The sequence below is a fragment of the Acomys minous genome (assembly GCF_964271855.1).
Source record: "Acomys minous genome assembly, chromosome: 5".
NCBI classification, from domain to species: Eukaryota; Metazoa; Chordata; class Mammalia; order Rodentia; family Muridae; genus Acomys; species Acomys minous.
In genome coordinates this window covers 25,831,183-25,845,344 of record NC_140494.1, presented here as the reverse complement: position 1 = coordinate 25,845,344, position 14,162 = coordinate 25,831,183, and the positions used below count along the sequence as shown (strand labels likewise).

At 45.7% G+C, this 14,162-nt stretch overlaps 1 long non-coding RNA gene across 2 annotated transcripts in view; it reads right to left on the bottom strand.

The window, feature by feature from the left end:
- The window catches only part of LOC311598542, a 34,571-nt gene extending 22,623 nt beyond the window's left edge, over nucleotides 1-11,948 (bottom strand). For both annotated transcript variants that reach the window (XR_014779561.1, XR_014779562.1), the window contains exon 1: nucleotides 11,898-11,948. This is a non-coding gene — a long non-coding RNA (uncharacterized lncRNA). The remainder of the gene's footprint in view (nucleotides 1-11,897) is intronic.
- Between the last annotated feature and the right edge of the window lie 2,214 nt (nucleotides 11,949-14,162).

Genomic DNA, 14,162 nt, shown 5'->3' with positions numbered 1-14,162 from the left:
GACAGAACTTCAGACCTCCAGAAGCCCCCTCTGTTCAGTGAAGGAAAATTTAACCAGAACAGACATTGACCCCAGCAACTCCTGGGATATATAAGGGAAAAAAAACTTATTATAGGGCACAATAGAGCTCTTACACCTAAGGGGACTGGAACAGAAGGGTTCCACCAACTACTCAGTGGTAAAAGCACTTACCAAGAATGCCTGTTGACCTGAGTTCCATCCTCAGCACCCAAGAACCCCAGAACCCACAGTGAAAGAAGATGACCAACTCTTAATGTTGTCTTCTGACCACCACACGTATGCTATGCATGCACGTACACACACAATAATCAAAAATGTTTAAACTATAGATTAGTAACATACATTTTTAAATCTCCTGAATTATTACAAAGTCATATCAAGTTGTTCCTGATGGAAAAGATGGCTCTCAAATGATGACATCTTATGTCAACACTTGGAGCATAAAGTTAAAGTGATGCAAGAAAATGCATAGCATTAAGCTGCAGCAGGAGAGAACAGAAGACTCGCCCACCTAAGCTTCTACCTCAGACTTTAGAAGTAAACACACATGAAGCAGGACAGAGCCAACAGTAAGGAAAAAAGAAAACAATGACATAAAAAACATGTAAGTCAAGTCAGTCTTTGAAAAGGTAGATTTCTAGCCACATATATAGACCAAGGAAGACAGAAGAGAGACATAAGTTGTCAATCTTGGGGGGGAGGGAAGGAGACAGTCTACAGACCCAACAGTAAGATAAAGAAGTAATAACTCCATGTTCCATGTTGGGTATCTAACAGCTTAGTTAAAAGTGGCACATATCTTGGAAGGCCCTAATTACCAAAACTCATTGATAAGTAACCTAAATGATATCAAATTAGATTGATAGCTAGAACTCTTCCTGCAAAGGAGATTCAAAGCAGGTGGTGCCACTGTGAATTCTTCCATACATTTGAAAAGGTTGTACCAATTCTACACAAACCATCTCTTTCCTCAATTGCCTATGAAGCTCAGAACAACCAGCAATGGCATTTCAATACAAGAGCTACAGACTTAAATTCCTCAAGAAGATAGATGCAAAGACCTTCAGCTGCATGTTAGAAAGTCACTTTGAGCACTTCATCAAAAGAAAATTCATCGTGATTAAGTGGGATTTGCCATAAAAATTCAAGATTCATAAAAGCACCTAAAAGTCTAGTGTACCTTCCACTAACCATATGTACGGTTGAGAACAGAGATCTGTGATTATCCATAGATGTAGGCGAAACATCAAAACAAACAAGAAAAAATCAAAACCTTCAACAGCAAGTCAGAAATCACCAGCAATCTAGAAACTGAAGGTGATTGCTGTAGTAATTGTCATCTTCAAACCTCTGCAAGTAGCAGGGTAAAAGACCACACCCTCCTCCAAGCTGGGTTTCTTCCTTTAAGTAAAGACCTGCCATCGGCCTAATTATGTACATAGGAAATAAGGAATTTGGAAGGGAAGGCAAGAAGTCATGGGAAAGCCGGTCACTTTCAGTTAAATAGCTCTAGAAGTGAGAATTTACACCTAGACACAGTACCATAGAAACCAAAATATTTAGTGGTGATTTAACAAAACAGAGACAAAACCTGTGCACTGAAAACTCCAAAATATTGCTGAAAAAATTTAAAAGCAAAGAAAATGAATTTCCGCTTTTGTGAATCAGATGATGAAAGTGTTAAGGAAACAGTTTTACTCACTATTGACACGGTCCTGTTTTAATCAAAATGGCAACTACATATTGAAGTTTCATAGAAGAGCAAGGGACTTTAAGAAAATCATTTTGAGAAGAACAAAGTTCGAGGACTTGGAATGTGTAGTTTTATAATGCTATAGTCATCAAAACAGTTTACTGAGTGTGAGAATAGCCATAGATGAAGAAAAAAAAATGGAATTAAGAGCCAGAACCCCCACACACCGTCCAGTGTCAAAGGTGCCAAGGCAACGCCATGAGGAGGCAGGTAGTGTTCAATACATGCTACTGGGCCTGCTGGTGTGTGGTCCATTCCTGGAATCCCAACAGCCTAGGTCGAGGCTTAGAGACAAGAGCTTGAGTTGGAGGCCAGCCTGGGCTACATAGCAAGCCATTATCCAAAACAAACCAAAGAGCAACAGTGATTCAGGCATTAAGACCTCAGGAAACAAATGTGCTCCTCACAACATGTGCAGAAATTAGTGAAGGAAATTAGTGATAAGCCTGGCTGTAGGGGCTAAAATTCTAAAAGAATGAGAATTCGTGGGTGACCACGCGTTAGGTAGATAATCCTAGATATGGAAAAAAAAACAATAAAAGATTCGATGATGAGACTTTACCAAAATTAAACATTTTTGCCCTTAAATGACATTAAGAAAATTAAAAACCTGACTGGGATAAAATGTTTGCAGAACATACACATATATACTGTATACCCATAAGAAATCAAAATGTGTCCACACAATAACCTACACCTGAATGTGAACAGTATAATTGTAACTAAAAATACTGACAGTAAAACTGAGTCAGATGGCTAACAAAATATGTTATTTATATTCAATAAAGTAATTTGGCCATGAAAAGGGAAGACACTGAAGCACATGCAACAGGCTAGGTAAACCTTGAAAACATTGTGCTAAATGAGTGACGTCACTGGCAAGACTACACACTCTGTTTCCAAATGTAAGCATATCTATGCAGAGAGAAAAATGTCCAGCTGCCTCAGAGTGGAAGCAGGGGAAACGGGGATTGCTTCCTGTGGGTACAGGTTTCTTTAAAGAATAACAAATGTTGTAGATTGTGGTGCTATCTGGGCAACTCTGTACTAATCTATGTAACTACATTCTAAATGGGACACCGTGCTGGTGCGTGACCTGTATTAATAAATCCACTAAAACTCATATGTGTGTGTGCTGCATATAGAGGGGACTGGCAACAACACCGTCTTTTGAACACAAGTAAATAAGGATAGGTTGGCCACAATATGCTGCCACTGTACACCCAAAACAAAAAACAAAAAGCACCCAAACCTTTGGAGACTCGGTAATGCCAAATGTTGGCCAGGGTCTAAAGCAACCAAACCATTTGCATGTGGCTGGGGGCAAATGAAATTGTCATGTCCCCTCTGGAAATTACCCATCTGGAGAATGTCCACCCCCACTCCTTGAGACCTAGCCAAGACAAACAAAAATGCAGGTCCTCCTGGAGAGTTGGATTACAACACCATAGCAGTCAGGATACCCTGTCATGAGTTAGCCCAAATGCCCATCGCCTGTGACGGAGTACCATGTCTACCCATGCATGCCATGAGTTCCACGCAGCAAAAAGCACAGCCTGACTGAAGCTGAAGATCAGAAGGTGCAATGGGACAGGATGCAGGGACAACACAGGGGCAAGGCATTTTCAAAGCCCCTGAACTATTTATGTTGGAACTGGGAGAGTTTTTAGCATAAGCCAATTACAGCAGCTCATTAAAGCTGATTCTTAAGCAGGTAGGAGCCCATAGGCACAAGGGAGACCCACCTCCAGATAAAAGACGGAGCCACTCCTGTGTGCAAGCAACATTGAGCATTCTACCCCAAACTGTCTGTGCTTATTGGTTTGAAAGGAAAGCAATCAATTATACTAAAACTAATCCTTAGAAAAGACATGTTCAACTTAGTACTGGCTTGCATGATTATCTCATGTAGTCGTGGCACAATTCGGTTTCCCTTTGAAGTGGATCAGTGCCAAAAGCTTTAGGAGTGTAACCTCGTGAGGGCTGGTTTTGACTAAAATCAGTGCTCTCCACCTGCCCTTAGATGTCTTAAGCTAAAGTAACTAAAGCTGGACACTTAGGGGTGCAGTCTGAGAGGATAACAACAGTATATTGGAGACGAGACTTGTTTGAGGATGTCAACTTCACATAACCACCATTTCCTCCATTAATTAGAAACAGACCCAAAGTAGACTGTGTGTGTGAACACAGCCAGCCCGAGCCCCACTGCACTCAAGGCTTGCTGGCATTGTATTTGTTCAGCAACACTGTTTCTCTCATGAAATGGTGGTATTTTTCTTTCAGCCTTAGAAGGTGGGAAAAGAAAGCAGTATCTTCAATTTAGGTATGTTCTAGGCTGACTACAAGCCATATTTTCTTTCATCTGGAGAATCAGAAATTGTGATCCTGTTGCTAAAAGCCAGACCTGGACTTTGGCCAGACTGCAGCTCTGATCTATACAGTGAGCAGGCAACTCGGCCAGGGGATCAGTGGCATGGCTGGGCTCAGCACAAGCGGACAGGTGACCTATAGTGCTCCAGGCTGCTCTGCTCTGTGGCTCTTGTAGGACCCTAGGGCAGACATGTATGTCACTATGCATATGTGTGGATTTCTATGTGTGGTGTGTGCACATGAGAGGCCAGAGGTGTCCAATTCTCCTGGGATCTAGACTTACAGGCAATTGTGAGCCACCTGACATGGGTGCCAGGAACCAAACTCGTATCCTCTGCAAAAGCAATGTGTGCTCTTAAGCCCTCAGCTGTCTCTCCAGTCAGTGGACTGGTCTCTCTAGCCCCTGTAAAGGGGGTGGGGGTGGGGAGGGGGACTCTCAAGACAGTATATCATGAGTGACAGAGATAGAAAGCTACCAAACCAGCAGAGAACATATAGGCTGTGGGTCTACAAGGTTCACATATGATCCTTGGGGATGGCAAGACCAAGAAGGAAGGTCACAGAGAGCTGTGGTCCAGATTCTACTTGAGATGCAGTATCCTGTGGCACGAAAGGGTTCCAGCCTAAGAAAAGATGGCAATGATGATGGCAGAGGGATCCCTGGTGTCAGTTAGAAAGGCACCATCATATGTAGAAGCTTGGCAAGGAGGACTCCACATGCTGAAACCAAGTTGAGCAACCCTGAGTTTTCTATCTAAGGCAGTTTTCCATTTAACGTCTACTCTCAGTTAAGAATCTTTTTAGGCTCTTTAAAGAGGCACACGTCATTTCACAGCAACCTCTCTGAAACATCAAGTCACACCCTTATTTTCTTTGTCCCCTCTCAGGTTTGTAGCCTATACTTGCATTGTAACACATTGTGTGTGTGTGTGTGTGTGTGTGTGTGTGTGTGTGTGTGTGTGTGTGTGTGTGCGCGCGCGCATATATACTATTACTATGAAGACTTTCCCCCATCCCCTGTTACCATAGGCACTAAGGTTATATAACTCCTCTTCACTTGGTGAATCCTGCTCAGTTATCAAGAAATAATTACAAGGCAGAATAAGAAAGAGAAACAACTTGCAGCTGGAGGAGAAAGGCAAACACAAGAACCAGACAGAATGAAGAGTGTTGACCAGAATGGGGATTTTAAAAGCCTGCGTGGGCATGCAAGGGCATTCAGTGCCCAAGGGCCACAGTGTGAAGGAACGTGAGCACTGTGAGCAGAGAGATAGAAACCCGGAGGAATAACCACAAGAAGGCATCCCAGACCAAAATTAATGGGCACAATATATGTAGGTGCAAATAAGAATAGCAGAAAGAAATATTGAAAAAATAATAGCTAAGAATTTTTCCCAAATTAATGTCAGACATCAAAACACAGCTCCAGTTCCAAAGTTCCAAGACTATTGAGCAGGTAAGTACTAAAACCCCATAGGTACACATATTTATTTTTCAAACCACAAAGTATCACAGATAAAGGAAGAAAGAGTCTAAGGGAACAAACAGCTCACTCATGGAAGAGAAAATGTAAGAACTACATCAGCTTCTTCCGAGAATCTGAGCAAACCAACAAAAATGAGAGAGTGGAAGAAAAATCCTTAAAGTATTGAGGGGGAGCAGCTCAGGATTCTGTACCCTGGATAAACAAAATTTGAGAATTGAGGGGGTTCGCTAATAGAACTGTCTTGCAAAGAAATGTTAAGTTGTTTTGTTTTGTTTTTCTAGTGAGGAGATGAATACAGCTCAGAAGTTTGAGACTAATGTAATTCATAAAGGAAAAGTGTTGAAGAAAGAATAAAGCCAGTGTAAACATTTTAAACTCGTTCTTTTACTCTTAACCGACTTAATAAATGTTAGTTTATTCAAAATAATAATAGCAATAAAATAAACTGGCAGAATATATTGGCCGCAGGCCTCACTGCCCATAGACAAGAGCGCCAGAGGGAGTCGGAAACCTGGAGCACTCCAGGGGCCCCTGAACGGACAGAAGAGCAGAGGAAGTCCAGTGCTAAACGGCTACAAAGAGATGGCTTCTCTTTGACCACACTCCCCTTCCTCTCCAAGTAGGGATCACCCACTGGACAAGGTTCCCCAGGGCTTCACAGCAGGGGGTAGGGGGGCCGGTATGATCCTGCTTAGCCAGCATTCCCAGGCACTTCTCAGAACCTCATCCAAGCCTCACCTCACAAGTAAAACCTAAAACAAAGAGTCAAAATAACAATGTGACTCGTTTGTAACTAAGGAGGGTTCTGTGCACCTTTGCCTTTGAAAGCCTATGAAGAGACACAACGGGAAGAACGCAGCTTATGACAATTATAATTTTAAAAACTGTGAAGTGCCTACAAATTTATCTCATCAATAATATAGAGGGCAAAGTCTGTGTTTTTTACAGACATACAACCAAAGGCCTGAGGTGATGTGCTGGATTACATTCATAGATGAAGAACTTAATATTTGAAAGTCAGTTATTTTCTTCTCAGCCTGTAGCGTGATGTGATGATGCCTAATGGAGCTCCAGCTGCTCACTGCAGGGGCTCAAAACTGTAAAGTGGTTTTTGGAAAAGTATTAGTGAGCAGGAAACAAAGACAAATCTTGGTGCAGTGATGCACACGTATAAACCCAGATGCTTAGTAAGTTCAAAGCCAGCCTGGGCAACTTGGCAAGACTTTGTAATGGCAAGCAAGAAAGACAGGGGGAAAGAAAGGGAGAATAGAGGTTAAGCAACAAAGTCAATGACATGAGTGCACGTGAGAGTTGGACAGGACTCCTCAGGTGAGGGCTGAGAGTGTGAGAAAGAGCAGGACCCTCAGGCGCAACAGAGGGGAGGAAGTGGAAACTCCCCACATGCTGCCAGGGCATCGAGAAATGAGCAGTGCTCTGCTTATGGACCCAGAAGCCTACCCATGGGTACACAGCCCAGAGACATCCGCCAGTTCTCTTCCTCCCTTTCTTCCTTCCTTCCTCCCTTCCTCCCTTCATTCCTTCCCCCCTCCCTCCCTCCCTCACTTCCATGGCTGCTGACAGGACCATCAGAAACCCAAGTGTTTGTTACTACAGGAATAAACTGGCCATGTGGAATGCACACTACTGCACTCTGTGGCATCAGAGACGACAAAAAAAAAGATCAGCACTAAGTGACAAGAGGTCTACAAAAAACAGTGTTGAAAAGAAAATCAGAAATGTACATAATGCACTTTACAAAGCTGTATAATAGAAAGGCACTAGGAATCTGAAAACATAGATATTACTGATGATAAAACACTTCCTGTGAGAAGGGCCTCCTCCCAATGACCACGTGCTGCTGACTACGCATATTACAGGATTTTTTTGGTCTCACTTTGCAACCCAGGCTAGCCTGGAACATGTAAGCCTCCTGCCCTAGGCTCCTGAGTGTTGAGAAATGAGGTGTGTGCCACCACACCAGTTTGGTATTGTGTATTTTAATGGTTTCTCAAGAAGCCATTTACTCCACAGACTATAAGTTGCCTGGAGTTGTAGCTCTGCTTGAGCCCGCAGCCTGACTACAGCCTCGTCTTACGAGCCTTGCTGACTGGAGCCTCGCCTCGTCATTGAGAGAGTGGGACTCTTTCATCCACTGGTTCTCAACGACTGTGAACCAGTTTTGTATCTTAAAGATCACCAAAGCCTCATGTAAACTAAAAATTACAAATGTTCTAGAAAAATGTAAAACAGTCAAAAAATTTTCAGGCCTTGGCATACACCAAAAATGCCTAGGTATAATGCTGAAAAATCAGATGTTAAAGGGGCAGGGGTCCTGTAAATTGGAGTTCATCTGAGGAGCAGGCTCCATGGGTGAAGTTCTTGGCACAAGATTGGGAACATGAGTGTGGAGCCCCAGGGCCTACATAAAGCTAAATGTGGTGGTGGACACTTGGAAGCCCAGCACTAAGGTGTGGACTCAGGTGGATCCCAGGGACTCAGGCCACCAATCAGTGAGCTCCAGACTCAACAAGAGATTCTGACTCAAAAAATAAGGTGGCAAGCATAGAAGCAGCAGCCTAGCATCAACTCCTGGTCTCTATATATACATACATATATATGGTGAGCAAACATACACACACAGACACACACGAGCACAGATACATGTGAGCACACACATAATTTTTAAAGACATTTTTTAAAAATAAGAAAAATGTCACAAATGAAATATTTGTAAATCATATATCTAAAAAAAATAACTAGTATGGAGAATATATTTCAAAATTCTCAAAATTCACAAGCCATCCAATTTTAAGAATGGACAATATATTTACAAAGAGGATTTCATCAAAGAAAGGACAGAGATGCAAATGGGACCAATAAGACACACTGAGCATTGTCAGTGAAGAAGAAAATGGCAACTCAGAGCCAGAGGCAGACCAACCATGGCGCACGAGCCAGAACAGAGGGGCACAGACTAGGCAGGACACAGCCAACGCCTCACACCTTCCATACACTGCACAATGTGCCCTGGTGGTGCCCTAAAGGGTTAAATATACACTTGCCTCAGAATCTCATAGTCTCACACCTAAGAATCTGCCCAAGTGAAGAGAAAAGAAAAGCTCTTTACTCAAAACCCAGTCTGCACTGGAAACAACCCAACCACTGAATATCACCAATTCAGTGGTAAAAGGGAGACATGATGGGTCGGCTGCAGAGCCAGAGAGACCATCAACAAGTTGCATGAACGAGCAAAGCTGAAAGAAAGGCAAGAGGAACGGGGCTCAAAGGGGCACAGCATCCTGGTGCACTAAGAAATCTCAAGCAGATTTGAGACCTGCCAGTCCACACCCCACACACTCTGTGGAATGGCTTCGTGTCTTGAATTTCTGGCCCTTGTAAGTTCGATCCCTAAGGATTGCCGTAGCTATCTGGCTTCCCTTATCCCTGCCGCTCTAACTCTCTCCTTCTTCCTTCTGCACCCCCTTGTACACTCTTCCCCTCACCTCCCCCGCTCTGTGCACCCCTCTGGTGGCCAAGCTTTCCCCTGACAGTTAGCAGCTCCTGGCCTATTCACAGGGAAGCAGAGCTGAGTGCCTGGGGAAAGCCTACACTGTATCCAGCCACAGCCAACATCAGTCAAGGTTTTGTACACTGACCCAAGATGCCAAGTTTCTACCAGGAAGAGCTTGGTTTCTGCAGAAAAGAGTGCCCAACTTTCAGAGCAACCCATGACCCCGGGTTGAGGATATCTGCATGGTTTCATGGCAGCTTGGTTTCCTTTCTATTGCTGTGATAAATATCATGAGCAAAAAACGTCTTAGAAAGTGAAGGGTTTAGTTGGTGTAAATGTTGAAATCACAGCAGATGATGAAGGAAGTCAGGGCAAGAACTCAGGGTAGAGCCAGCATGGTGGTGTACACCTGTAATCCCAGCACTCCGGGAGGCAGAGGTAGGGGACCTCTGTGAATTCAAGGCTGGCCTGGTCTACAAAGCGAATCCAGGGCAGTCAATGCTACACAGAGAAACCCTGTCTCCAAAAACCTGGGGGAGAAAGAAAAGAAAAGGAAAAGGAAAAAGAACTCAAGGTAGGAAGTGAATAAAGCAGAGCCATAGAGCAATGCTGCTTACTGGCTTGCTCCCCACAGTATGCTCGGCTTGCTTTTTTTTTTTTTTTTTAAATACAGCCTGGGACCACTTGCCCAGAGGTGACACCATACACAGTGGTGTGAGCCTTTCCTCACCAATCAAGACAGTGCCCCACAGACATGCCCACAGGCCAGCCTGAAGGAGCGAACTACTCCACTGAGGTTCCCTCTTCTCAGGTGTCTCTGCTTTGCAACCAGCTGACAAAAGCTAAGAGCAAACTTGACCCCTTGTCTTGCCACATAAACACATCACTATGGAGTGATAGGCCTTTCCTCTTTATCCCCAAGATCTATGTGAATACCACAACCTAGAACATGCTGTAACTTTAAAAGCCTTTTCAAAACTCCAACACTATAAAAGTTCAAGGACTCTTGAAAATAACCAAAGTCTCTTAACTGTGGGCTCCTGTAAAATCCAAAATCCATTAAATACTTTCCTATTTCAAAATGGAAGATCCGGGACACAGATAGAATCAGATCAAAACCAAAGCAAACTGGAACAGGATAAATAGCTCATTGGCCAATGTCTGGGACTTAGGCTGTTCCGGACTCCAGGGGCCGCACCGCGGGCAGCTTCACTTCTCTGCTATGCTGTCTGCAGCACTCACTACGTGCCTCATAGGCTCAGGAAGCCCAGCTGCTTCTCTTGTTGGTCATCCTATGATACTGGCATCTCCAATGTCCTGGCATCCCAAGAGGCCTCACCTTCACCATGGCCTCACCATGGCCTCTCCTGGACTCCAAGTCTGCCACATGGTGCCAAGCCTTAACTTCTCTCCATGACCCCTTCAGTTCTACAGCCTCAGTGGTGCCAAAACCACCACCACAAAGATGCTTGCTTACACACTGCCAATTTGGCTGCAAGCATAAGATGTAGCTTTGGTGCAAAGGGGACCAAAGCTGCCATCTGCTGACCCCCAGGAAAACACTTCCCAGAAGACTTCACCTCAGTGATGCTGCTCCCCAGCTGGCCAGCATCAATCGTCCCAGTAAAGCAAAGGTTTCGCTTCAGTGGTTCTGTTTTCTTATTAGTTACAGCTGACTCTGGCTCCAGCTCACTAGGAACCATGGAGTCATAATTCAACTATATCATATTGCACACATCCTACAGAATCTCTAAAGGACTCTAAAATTTCCCTTTGACACTTCCTAGGCCAGGCCTCCATCATCTGCCCAGCTCACAACAGTCTTCTCTCCAAGTTCCCACAGCAGCTCATGAGGCTCCGAGCACACACTGTCTTTTCTACCCTTTGCTTTACTGGGATAATTGATGCTGGTCAGCTGGAGCTGAGAAATCAGCTGTGATTAACTAGAGACCAGCATCACTGCGGTGAAATTTTCTGGGAAGCGTTTTCTCCGGGTCAGCAGACGGCAGCTTTGGTCCAAATGGGACCACAGCTACGTCTTACGCTGACAGCCAAATTGGTAATGTGTAAGCATCACTCCTTTGTGGTGATGGTTTTGGCGCCGTGGGAAAAATATTCCAAACTCCTACAGTCATTCCCTGAACAACATGGTCAGGTCTGTCACAGGCGGGGTACCTACTTCTGTCCTACTTTAACCTTTTATTGACCAAAAACAACTTGGGGCCCTTATGGCTTACAGTCTACCACAAAGGGAAGTCAGGGCAGAAACTCAAGGCAGGAACTGATGCCGAGGCCACGGAGGAACACTGCTTAGCAGCCTGTTCTTCACAGCCTGCTCAGCCTGCCTTATACAACCCAGGACCACCTCCTCAGACATGGTGCTACCCACTGCTCATTGTCCCTTCTCACATCAATCATACATCAAGAAAATGCCCCACAGAGATGCCCAGGGGCCATTCTGATGGTGACAACTCCTTAGTTGAGGTCTCTTCCTAGGTTTCTCTAGTTGTATCAAGCTGTCAGAAACTAAGCGGCATACATACACACCGGGCAAGTAGCAAGGCAGGTTATTAGAGTTATTTCTATTAAAAAGTGTTTGTTTCTCTTAGTTTCTTTCTTAGCCTGGCTATCACACAAATAACTGAGAAATTTTCATATTTGTTTATAAAGTTTTACAACACAATCTTGAGCAGTTTAAGTCTGTTCTTAACCCTCTATGTTATCCTGACTCCATCTTTGCCCAAATCTCCACTTACTTGCTTCTTAGTTCTTCTTTGCTCCAACTGAATCTTCTTCCTCTCTCCTGCACCTCAGCCTGTGGCTGAATCCTCTGACGCAATGCCCTACTTCCTTTTCTCTTTTAACTCCTCCTCCCTTGGCTGGCAGGAAGTCCAGCCCCATTCTCTCCCCCCTGCTCATTGATTGGCTGTAAGCTGCTTTATTGGCATATCAGAGGGTCAGTTGGGGAGCAGACTTTATACAACGTTGAAAGAGTCTCAGAACAAGGCTTGCAACCAGATATGGAGGCGGTACAGAGATCAGCATTTGAATTACACAATAACTTCATGCCAACAGCAGGTTGTGGAGGGCCTAGACGTCATCCTGCCATGCCCCTACACACACACACACACACACACACACACACACACACACACACACTGCCTCTGACAAGAGACACTGAAACGCTGAGCACAACCTATACAAGCTAAGATAGGTGTGGGTCAGCCTCTCCTCTCTGCTCTCATATAATCGCACTGTGCGTTCGAGACTGGACACTGATAGTGAGCAGGAACTGGCCTGGCTGTCACTGCCTGCCTGGAACTGCTCAGGGTTCTTGGCACAGCCCCTTGGGGCAGGGCAGATCTTCCTGCTGGTGTCAAGCTTGTCTACCCATAGGCTTCTGCAGGCTGCAGTCAGCAGGCCCTGTCCTTCCTGCCCTTTCCTTTGCTAAAATGCCCTGAATTCCTCCAGCCTGGTCCCATCCTTCTCCATTACCCAGTTGCTTCTCTCCCAGCAGGCCCCACTCAGATGCCCATTCTGGGCCTCCCAGGAAGTGCCACACAGCTTCAGACTACCAGCTCCCATCAGGGTCAGGCCACAGCAACATAAACCCAGTCTCTCATCCATGCCCACAGATGAGCAAGGTCAGACTCCCCTGTCTGCAGCAATTGTACCTGTGATGACCCAATAAGATTGAACTAGAGACATCTGAAGCCACCAGGAGCAGCTACCATCAGGATGGGGCTTGATGGTGAAGCACCTTCCTTTCATCTTGAGTTGTGAGCAGCCTCAATGGAGACCTCCCAAGAAACTTCTACAGAGTTGCCTTCAGAGTGGCAGCATGGGCCTGGGCACTTCATCTCATGTTTTTAAAGCCTTCAAAAGGGGAGTCCACATGGTACAGACCTCACCCCAGGATCTGTGTGAGGCTTTATGAAAGCCCTGGGCATTGGGACCATCAGATGCTGGCATGAAGAGGTACCAACATTTTAAAAGTGGTCACTACTGAGTCATAAGCCACACAGCCTCACTTCTGCTGCAGTAAGTCTCCAGCTTCCATGGACAACCTATGACAACAGAGGATATTACAGCATCTGAGGTTGGGCCAACTCTGCAATGAACCCATTTATAAAAAGGACTGTTCTCTAGCGTGACAAGACTCTGAAGACCCTGCTGCTGCTGCTGCTGCTGCTGCTGCTGCTGCTGCTGCTGCTGCTGTGTTGCCGTGCTGTTGCTGTTACTGCTGGTGCTGTGCTGCTGCTGCTGTACTACTGCTGCTGTGGAGGTGGTGCTGGTGCCGCTGCTGCTGCTGCTGTGCTGTGCTGCTGTTCTGTTGCTATGCTGCTATGCTGATGCTGCTGTTGTGCTTTGCTATATTGCTGCTATTACTGTTACTGTGCTGCTGCTGCTGCTGCTGCTGTGCTGCTGCTGCTGCTGTTGTGCTGCTGAGCTGTGCTGTGCTACTGCTGCTGCTGTGCTGCTGCTGCTGCTGTGCTGCTGAGCTATGCTGTGCTGCTGCTGAGCTATGCTGTGCTACTGCTGCTGCTGTGCTGTGCTGCTGCTGTGCTGTGCTGCTGCTGTGCTGTGCTGCTGCTGCTGTGCTGCTGCTGTTGTGCTATGCAGTGCTGCTGCTGCTGTGCTACTGTTGCTGTGCTGTGCTGCTGCAGTCCTACTGCTGCTGTGCTGCTGCTGTGCTGCTGCTGTGCTGTGCTGTGCTCTGCTGTGCTCTGCTGCTGCTGTGCTGCTGTTGTGCTATGCTGTGCTGCTGCTGTGCTGTGCTGTGCTGTGCTGCTGTGCTGCTGCTGTGCTGTGCTGTGCTGCTGTTGCTGCTGCTGCTGCTGCTGCTGCTGCTGTGCTGTGCTGTGTTGCTGCTGCTGTGCTGCTGCTGTGCTGCTGCTGCTGCGCTGCTGCTGCTACTGTGCTGCTGTGTTGTGCTGCTGTTGCTGTGCTGTGCTGCTACAGTCCTGCTGCTGCTGCTGCTGCTGCTGTTGCTGCTGTTACTGCTGCTGTGCTGTTGCTGT